This window comes from Protomyctophum parallelum, assembly GCF_964188405.1.
Source record: "Protomyctophum parallelum genome assembly, chromosome: 5".
NCBI classification, from domain to species: Eukaryota; Metazoa; Chordata; class Actinopteri; order Myctophiformes; family Myctophidae; genus Protomyctophum; species Protomyctophum parallelum.
The window spans coordinates 24,957,569-24,968,537 of NC_139702.1; positions in this window are offsets into that span (position 1 = coordinate 24,957,569).

Consider the following 10,969-nt stretch of genomic DNA (forward strand, 5'->3'; position numbering starts at 1 on the left):
AAATTAAACAGCATTGTTCCTAAAAGTGTTTATACAGCGTTTCGGCCACACGTGGCCTCCCTTTCCTAACCTGATGAAGGGGGAATCCGATCAACTATTGGCTCTTTTTGATTGCAAGAGATCCGTGCCACATAAGGTTCTGGGCACTGTGGCTCTGCATTTGTTTGATAATAGCACATTAAGTTAACAATTTAATTCAAAATCGATAGGTGTTGGCTCGGACACCTGTCCATATCATAATATGGACAGGTCAAAACTTAAATGAATATTTATTTTAAATTGAAATCTCACAGAAATCAGGAACTATTGGTGGACAACAAAACACTGATTAATACATTCAGAACTCAATAATAAAGACAACTACACAACCTAACTAAGTACCGGTATCCTAACAAAAGAAAAGGTTTCTACAACAGGTCGTTTCGAGGAAGCAATCTGATTGGTTGAAACGGTTTCTAGCCGTGGATCAAACCAGCACTGTTCACCACCTAATCAAATCAAAGAATTCAGCCGCTCTGTTTTCCCAGAGCGCTAGTAAACTCGGTGACTAGGCTCACTAGTTTCTTGGGACATTTGTGGTCGTAGTGACTACATCTGTCATTAAAAAAAAAAAAAAATCAGCGATTTTCTTAGTTTTAAGGGTAACTGTTGTAGAATTGCAATATTACACTTGAGGGTGTTGTTTAACGTGATTATTATTACGTCAGTGATGCTTGCGGAACTCGACTTCGTCTCGTTCCTGACCGCATCACTGTCGTGGCAATAATCACGTTAAACAACACCCTCTCGTGTAATATTGCTTAAATCAATACTCAAAACCAAGCCCATCTGAAACTGAAATGAAAAACAAAGGGGAGACAGAGCTGGCAACAGCTCCTCTTTACAGCCTGACACTAATCACTGATGATGAATGACAGGTGCGTGCCCAGTGGCCACAGCAGCACAGTGTACCAGTGTTCCCCGAGTACCCACAGGGACAGAGAGACTCATGATAGACACACTGCTGTGTGAGTAGTAGAGTGTGTAGAGTGTGCAAGCACATAACACTAGGTCAACTACGCACTTCAAGCCTATACGCTTGTGTGTCAACATTTTAGTTTTAATATCAGATATGCAAGCTCACTTGTGCAATTTGTGATACAATTGTGTTGTGAGCTTGTAGACGGGCTATTTGCCGTACAAAGTACAGTTCAGTTAATTTTGTTTTTTATTTTTACAAATGGAACCCCAGTTTATCCAAACAAGGCATCGTCCATGTAAACACACAACACGCTTCTGCTGCTTCAGCTTAACTTAATGTCGTTGGAATGGCTTGAGTCTCCTCTATCCTTATTGATTTACAATGTTTCAGAGGAAAAACTGATTTTATTTCTTTTTTTGGCTTTTTAGGGGTGGTCTTCGTGTAAGCCCACTTTCAGTTTCATATCTTTTTCTTGCACATGTCTAATACTTTTTGTATTTTTCTTTTTATCTGTATACTTACAGCATTTTGTGGAAATAATAAACAAACATTCAGCTCTGGTAATAAGCAAATTCCAGTGTGTCATTGTCCAGGTCATTTAACCAAGTCTAGGTACAGAACGTACATATACAGTATGTCTGTACAAACATATACTGTATACAACTATTCACAAAGATTTGAATGATTTTGGTGACTCGTAATTAAGTATCGGGATGACACTTGATTTTTTTATGTACCATGTGTTGTTCTCGCTTACTGTAAGTCACTCTGTAAGCCAGTTTCTTAATTCAGAATCCTTACTCCAACCCGATATTAAAACTAGTATGTTGGAGTTTTAGTTGTTAACGATAGTTCAACTTAGAGCTGTAATGCTCCATCATCCGTCTGCTCCAATCAGATCTGCGTTACCTTGTCCGCACCCCTTTATAAACGGTCCTCACTTCCCTTCGCTCATCTGTGCTTCCGTTCAGGTAGTCAGGTAAACGCCCATCGATCATGTCAGATCCAGATGACAGCACCTCTCACCGCCGCAGCTCCAGGCTTGCTGCCGCCGAGTACGTCTCCTGGCCAGACGAACTTATTTACGCCGCGCTCTCCGGCCACGGCATCGTTCCCGAACGGGGCCTAACCCACTCTCAGCTAGTGGATCTCCTTCTCGCCACCATCGAGTCCTCGCAGACTCAGCAGCACGAGTCCCCCAGCCAAGGCAAGAGTAAGGGTAAAAAGAAAAATGCAACCCCGCGTTCAGCCGAGCTCACCCAGGACGAACCCGGCGGCTCCCAGGCCTACGCTGGCCCCGTTCAAGATCCGCATTCGCCGCCATCTCACGACTCCACCGCCCTGCTGCTGTCAGCCATGGCCACCCTGGCCAGCGCAGTCGGGGCACTCGAATCACGGCTCTCTCAGCAAGCGCCCGTGCTCCTTCCTCCAGCGGCCGGCAGCGCCACGCTCTCGTCCTCTTTTCCTCCTCCAAACAACCCAGTGCCACCCCACCCGCGGTCCGGGTTCACACTCTCCTCCGCCCAGCCAGTTGCCCCTGCCGGTAATTATTTCATTTCTCCCTTTTCCGCCATTTCCTCTCACCTCAGAGCCCAAATAACCGAAGGGAAGGACGTTAACCTAGCCTCTCTCATCCTCCCCACTCCCGAATGCGACAGAAAGCTGGTAGGCTCCGACCAGCTCTCTGCCGTGTTCCGCGCCTCCGATCCCCGCCTTAACCGTTCCCTCGACTTCTGCGACTTCGTCATAGCCTTCGGCCTGTTTAGGGACACCCTGCGTGATGCCTTCCCAGAGCGTAGATCCGAGTTAGACTCCTACCTCGCTCTCATTAGCGAAATCAAACGTAGATACGGCGGCCCCATGTTTTACGATTATCATAAAGCCTTCTCAGCTAAAGCGGCTAACTTCCTCGCTCGCTTCAATTCTAGACTCAACTGGGCGTGCCTAGACACAGAGCTGCTCATTCTGCACGTAGGCGGCCACAGGGCCCTTACCTGCCATCTGTGCAACCAAGTAGATCACTCCGCCGAATCATGTCCCAAGTCCGTGTTTCTCGCTCCCTCTGTGAAAAAAGAAAACCGCCCAAAAACTTCGAATCCTTCCGCCTTCGATTCTCAAGATCCCTACCCCCAGGACCAGCCCCCCCCGGGCCAGAGGGACTCCCGCGGAAGAGAGGTGACTTTCTTTAACAACATGCCCATATGTAATAACTTTAACGAAAATGTCTGTACTTTCGGTAAATGCCAATTCTCTCACGTCTGTAGCTACTGCAAAGACCCCCACCCAAAGTCCGTGTGCCCGAGGCGAACCCGCCCTCCGAGGGATGCCAGCAGGGAGGGTCCATCTCACAAAACTCCTCGATACTCCAAACCATTCTAAGTAGCCACCCCTCCACCCCCATCCACATTCACGCTTTATCCGCCGCTCTATCATCTCACCCCGACCCAGTATTCACGGACTATCTTCTCACAGGCTTATCGCAAGGTTTCCGCGTCGGCGTTCTCTCACCCCTCACTCACTCTCACGTGTTTCCTAATCTCCAATCTGCCCTGTCAGAACCAGAAATAGTCGCTTCTCTCCTGGAGAAAGAGGTTCTCAAAGGCTTCATGGTAGGGCCCTACCCCACCCCGCCTTTCAATCCGTTTCGCAGCAATCCCATCGGGATCGCTACGCGAAAGTATTCAGGGAAAAAACGTTTAATCATAGATCTGTCAGCCCCCCGTCACGACCTGTGCCCCAGCGTAAACTTCATGATTCCGCTCGAAAACTTTTCTCTGCATTACGCTTCTATCGACGACGCAATAAAACTCATTAAAATAGCAGGCCAAGGCGCTTGGTTGGCAAAAGCAGATATCACAGACGCCTTTAAAGTAATGCCAATCCATCCGTCCCAGTGGTCCCTTTTCGGCGTTAAATGGGAGAACTTGTTTTATTTCGCCACTCGCTTAACGTTTGGCTGTAGAAGCAGCCCCCACATTTTTAACCAGCTTTCGGAGGCGCTCTGCTGGGTTCTGCTGAACGTTAACCGTCTACCCTTCGTCCTCCACCTTCTCGACGACTTTCTGCTAATAGATTTTCCCTCCCAGTCCCCCCCCACCAGCCTCCGTTCACTCAAAGAAACGTTTAACGCCCTAGGGGTTCCCCTCTCGTCCGAAAAAACAGTCGGCCCGGCCAAGTCCGTCGAGTTTCTCGGCATCCTCCTAGACTCCGTAGAAATGAAAGCTTCCCTCCCGTTGGAAAAGCTAACTCGTGTCAAAGAATTAATCCAGAGCGCCGCTTCACCGCGCACCAAGCGCCAGCTGCTTTCACTTCTGGGTCATTTTAATTATGCAATCAAAATAATTCCCCAGGGCCGCTCGTTCATATCCCGGCTGCTGGAGCTGGCTAGCAGCGTCGATTCCCTCAGCGACGTAGTTGTTCTAGACGCAGGCTGTCAGTCCGATCTCTCATTTTGGTCAAAGTTATTGCAAGATTGGAACGGTATTTCCCTCTTCTATCACGACCCCGTAACTCCGGCTCACGAAATGCACTTATTCACCGACGCGGCGCCTTCTGCAGGTTTTGGGGGGATCTTCCAAAGGGAATGGTTCTCCGACAGATGGCCCGTCGAACTAACTCAGCCACCGGTTTCTATAGCCCACTTCGAACTGTACCCCATCGCCGTAGCCTGCAAGCTCTGGGGGTCCCGCTGGGCTCGCAAGCGTATAGTGTTCAACTGCGACAATGAGGCCACAGTCTTCGTCATAAATAAAGGCCGCTCCTCCTCCAATCAGATCATGCCCCTTATGAGATTCATCACCTGGTCCTCCGTCATGCTCAACTTCACGGTCCGCGCAGCTCACGTCCCCGGCCACCTTAACAATATCGCCGACTGCCTCTCTCGTTTCAAACTCCAGGAGTTCCACCGGCGATGCCCTTCCGCCAAGCCACTCCCCCTGATCTGCCCGGCGCACCGAGAACTGGTTCTGTCCTGATGCCCCACATCCATCACCTCCGTGCTCTCACCAACATCTATATTAAATCCGCTTTCTCCCCCGCCACTGTTTCCTGCTATGCCTCGGCCTGGCGCAAGTTCGGTCAGTTCTGCGCCTGTCACTCCATTCCCCTCTTCCCAGTACTAGTCTCGACCGTCGCCCCTTTTCTCACTTTTAATTTCAAGTTTAACCACCTCAGCCACAGCTATATGAACAGCCTATTAGCAGGGGTCCAGTTCCACGCCCGCCTTCATGACCCCTTTTTCCCTAGCCTGTTCACCAACCAATATATCAAACTCCTCCTAAAGGGCTTTCAGCGATCGTCACGCCACGCCCCAGACCAGCGTCTCCCCATTACTCTAAACATTCTCCACTCCCTCGTCTCGGAACTCAGGAAAGGAGTCTTCACTCCGTATTTAGACCTCCTCCTCGAAGCCGCCCTTCTCCTCGCCTTCTATGGATTCCTTAGAGTAGGCGAGTTCACAACCAGGTCCACGGCGTTCGACCCCTCCAGAGACGTCTGCGTCTCCGACCTGCGCTTCACCCCCACCTGCTTCAACCTATCTCTGAAACACTCAAAAGCCGACCGTGACCACAGAGGCTGCCTCGTCTCGGTGGCCAAGGTCCCCGGCAGCTTCTGCCCCTTCTCCTCCATGCTGCGCTTCCTCTCCGCCAGAAAACGCTCCTCCGGCCACCTTCCTCTCTTCAGCCTCCCGAATGGTCTCCCTCTCCACCAGCACGCCTTCACCTCTCACCTCCGCTCCCTGCTCCAAAGATGTGGCCTCCCGCCTGACCGTTACTCCAGCCACTCTCTGAGGATCGGCGCCGCCACCACCGCTGCTGCCAGCGGCGTCTCTGTCCCGACCCTGCGGGCCCTGGGCAGATGGTCGTCCAACGCCTTCTCCTCCTACGTTAGACCTTCCTCCGCCTCCGTGCTCGATGCCCAGAAGTCCATGGCGTCCTCCAGCGCGGTACCTACATTGACTGGTGGATGTGTCGGGTGGCGGGTACCTCCTCTTCTGCCCACTTCTAAACATGTTCTCCCTCTCCAGGACGCCCATGACTCACTTCCTCCTAAACGACGGTCGACCCGTCCTCCGGCCACACGGGCCTCCTCCGCCGGGAGTCTCCCTGTCTCACCACCATCGCCAGGTGAACCAAAGTTCTCGCCACTGCTCCTTCTCGCAACCCTCTGCCGAGAGGTCGTCCACTCCTACGCTACTAACCCCACTCTCTCTTTTCCATCCGCCTCTGCAAGGTCCCATCTCCGCAGGCTCCTCTCTCTCTCCTCCAGGCCCCAGGCGGTCCAATGGCGCCCTAGGGCAACCCAAGCGGTAAACGACCTCCAGGTATGTTCTTTAAATTCCTTTTGGGGGGCAGGCTCAAGAGCCCCCCCTGCCTCCGCCAGGCAGGATCCGAACCGAGGCTCTGGTCCGTCCCCAGGGGGCCCACGCCAAAGCTCCTCCACTGTCTCCTCCTCGTACCGTCATCATTCTGTTATCATTCTGTTATCATACTGTCAGTCACTTCTCTGTCCATTCACTCAATCCCAGCTCCATACTGTAATCAATTCATCTGCAATAAATCTCACCTCCAACCTCCACCCTCCGTCTTAAGTGTAAGCTCGTTAAGAGTTGAAGTTTTAGTTGTTAACGATAGTTCAACTTAGAGCTGTAATGCTCCATCATCCGTCTGCTCCAATCAGATCTGCGTTACCTTGTCCGCACCCCTTTATAAACGGTCCTCACTTCCCTTCGCTCATCTGTGCTTCCGTTCAGGTACCCGCCACCTCCCCGACGACCGCCCAGCAGCAGGCTCCACCAGGTCGGCCCCAGGGGGGCAGGCTCAAGAGCCCCCCCTGCCTCCGCCAGGCAGGATCCGAACCGAGGCTCTGGTCCGTCCCCAGGGGGCCCACGCCAAAGCTCCTCCACTGTCTCCTCCTCGTACCGTCATCATTCTGTTATCATTCTGTTATCATACTGTCAGTCACTTCTCTGTCCATTCACTCAATCCCAGCTCCATACTGTAATCAATTCATCTGCAATAAATCTCACCTCCAACCTCCACCCTCCGTCTTAAGTGTAAGCTCGTTAAGAGTTGAACTATAGTTTTTCAAATATAACCCTGAAGAATGAAATCAAGTCATGAAATCATGACTTTTTTAAAATATATATTTAAGCCTGTAGCCTAATAATACATATTTGGCAGGTTTTAAACAGCATGTTCTGGTTGTAGGCCTGCTGATACTTTACCATTTAATAATGCTAATAGGACTGGTTATAGTCTGTGGCAGAGAATGGGTCCGAACTGGGACAGTGATTCAGGTCAGGAGTCATGGTCCCTTAAGGCTCATTCATAGTCTGGATTTTCGGTGGTGAGGTGACCACCGCTCCGGTGGTGAGGTGACCACCGGAGCTGAAATAACGTTGAGTGGTGGTGAGTAAAAACAGAGAGAAGGTCTGGAGCGGTGAGGGTGGTTTGCTCTTCGCCGCGGCTCGTGACGTCATGTTGTAGTTCGGTGGTCACCTCACCACCGAAAATCCAGACTATGTATGAGCCTTTAAGCGTTATTCATAGTCTGGATTATATGTCCAACCAGGGAAACTCCCCCCTGTCAGGTGTAAAGGAGCAACTTGGACACTGGAACGGTCCGTTGCTTTCCCCAGGTCCCCCATAGATGGGGACTAGGTTGGCGGAGGGTGTGTAGAGCCCAGGATCACATTAGATAATTGAGTACTACAGACTAATAACAGTCCACACTAATTATCCATAATTTATAAATTATGGATAAACGGCGTGCTATAGTAGGCCGTACGGTATGGGCTATTAGACGAGCCTCTAATAGCCCATACCGTACGGCATACTATAGGGATATATATTAGGATTTGAAAAAAAAGATGGAAAACGGCGTGCTATAGTATGCCGTACGGTATGGGCTATAGCCTATGGTCAAAAATGGGATAAAAAACGTCTAAAAATAGACGTCTAAAACACGTCTATTTTTAGACGTGTTTTAGACGTCTATTTTTTGACGTTTTTATCCGATTTTTAGACGCTCGTCTAATAGCCCATACTGTACGGCATACTATAGCATGCCGTTTAAAAAAAAAAAACGATGGGTTATAGCCCATCGTTTTTAGATTTTTTTAGATTTTTTTCAAATCCTCAAAAATGATGAAAAACGGCGTGCTATAGTATGCCGTACAGCTATAGCCCATGGTCAAAAATGGGATAAAAAAGTCTAAAAATAGACGTCTAAAACACATCTATTTTTAGACGTGTTTTAGACGTCTATTTTTTTACGTTTTTAGACGCTCGTCTAATAGCCCATACTGTACGGCATACTATAGCACGCCGTTTTTCATCATTTTTGAGGATTTGAGAAAGATGGAAAAAAGAAAAGATGGGTTATAGCCCATCGTTTTTTCATTTTTTTCATTTTTTTCAAATCCTCCAAAATGATGAAAAAGGCGTGCTATAGTATGCCGTACGGTATGGGCTATAGCCTATGGTCAAAAATGGGATAAAAAACGTCTAGAAATAGACGTCTAAAACTACGTTTTTATCCCATTTTTAGACGCTCGTCTAATAGCCCATACCGTACGGCATACTATAGCATGCCGTTTTTCATCATTTTTGAGGATTTAAAAAAAATGAAAAAAACAAAATTATGGGTTATAGCCCATAATTTTTTGACGTTTTTATCCCATTTTTAGACGCTCGTCTAATAGCCCATACTGTACGGCATACTATAGCACGCCGTTTTTCATCATTTTTGAGGATTTGAGAAAAAAGAAAAAAAAATAGAAAAAAGGGTTAGCCTATAGCCCATCGTTTTTTATTTTTTTATTTTTTTCAAATCCTCCAAAATGATGAAAAACGGCGTGCTATAGTATGCCGTACGGTATGGGATATAGCCCATGGTCAAAAATGGGATAAAGAACGTCTAAAAATAGACGTCTAAAACTACGTTTTTATCCCATTTTTAGACGCTCGTCTAATAGCCCATACCGTACGGCATACTATAGCATGCCGTTTTTCATCATTTTTGAGGATTTAAAAAAAATGAAAAAAACAAAATTATGGGTTATAGCCCATAATTTTTTGATTTTTTTGATTTTTTTCAAATCCTCCAAAATGATGAAAAACCGCGTGCTATAATATGCCGTACGGTATGGGCTATAGCCTATGGTCAAAAATGGGATAAAAAACGTCTAAAACACGTCTATTTTTAGACGTGTTTTAGACGTCTATTTTTTACGTTTTTATCCCATTTTTAGACGCTCGTCTAATAGCCCATACTGTACGGCATACTATAGCACGCCGTTTTCCATCATTTTTGAGGATTTGAGAAAAAAGAAAAAAGAAAAGAAAAAAGGGTTATAGCCCATCGTTTTTTTTATTTTTATTTTTTTCAAATCCTCCAAAATGATGAAAAACGGCGTGCTATAGTATGCCGTACGGTATGGGCTATAGCCTATGGTCAAAAATGGGATAAAAAACGTCTAAAAATAGACGTCTAAAACACGTCTATTTTTAGACGTGTTTTAGACATCTATTTTTAGACGCTCGTCTAATAGCCCATACCGAACGGCATACAATAGCACGCCATTTTTCATCATTTTTGAGGATTTGGAGGGAAAAAAAAGATGGGTTATAGACCATTTTTTATTTTTTTATTTTTTTTCAAATCCTCAAAAATGATGAAAAACGGCATGCTATAGTATGCCGTACGGTATAGGCTATAGCCCATGGTCAAAAATGGGATAAAAAACGTCTAAAAATAGACGTCTAAAACACGTCTATTTTTAGACGTGTTTTAGACGTCTATTTTTAGACGTTTTTATCCCATCTTTAGACGCTCGTCTAATAGCCCATACCGTACGGCATACTATAGCACGCCGGAGAAAAAAAAAGAAAAAAAAGATGGGTTATAGCCCATCGTTTTTTATTTTTTTAAATAAAATTAAAATCCTCAAAAATGATGAAAAACGGCGTGCTATAGTATGCCGTACGGTATGGGCTATAGCCTATGGTCAAAAATGGGATAAAAAACGTCTAAAAATAGACGTCTAAAACACGTCTATTTTTAGACGTGTTTTAGACATCTATTTTTAGACGCTCGTCTAATAGCCCATACCGTACGGCATACTATAGCACGCCGGAGAAAAAAAAAGAAAAAAAAGATGGGTTATAGCCCATCGTTTTTTTTTTTTTTTAAATAAAATTAAAATCCTCAAAAATGATGAAAAACGGCGTGCTATAGTATGCCGTACGGTATGGGATATAGCCCATGGTCAAAAATGGGATGAAAAACGTCTAAAAATAGACGTCTAAAACACGTCTATTTTTAGACGTGTTAGGACGTCTATTTTTTGACGTTTTTATCCCATTTTTAGACGCTCGTCTAATAGCCCATACTGTACAAGTGTACAGCATACTATAGCACGCCGTTTTTCATCATTTATGAGGATTAAAAAAAAATAAAAAAATAAAAAAGTGAAAGTGAAAAAAAAAGAAAAAAAGATGGGTTATAGCCCATCGTCTAATAGCCCATACTGTACAAGTGTACAGCATACTATAGCACGCCGTTTTTCATCATTTATGAGGATTAAAAAAATAAATAATAAATAAAAAAAGGGTTATAGCCCATCGTTTTTTTTATTTTTATTTTTTTCAAATCCTCCAAAATGATGAAAAACGGCGTGCTATAGTATGCCGTACGGTATGGGATATAGCCCATGGTCAAAAATGGGATAAAAAACGTCTAAAAATAGACGTCTAAAACTACGTTTTTATCCCATTTTTAGACGCTCGTCTAATAGCCCATACCGTACGGCATACTATAGCACGCCGTTTTTCATCATTTTTGAGGATTTAAAAAAAAATGAAAAAAAACAAAATTATGGGTTATAGCCCATCATTTTTTGATTTTTTAGATTTTTTTCAAATCCTCCAAAATGATGAAAAACCGCGTGCTATAATATGCCGTACGGTATGGGCTATAGCCTATGGTCAAAAATGGGATAAAAAA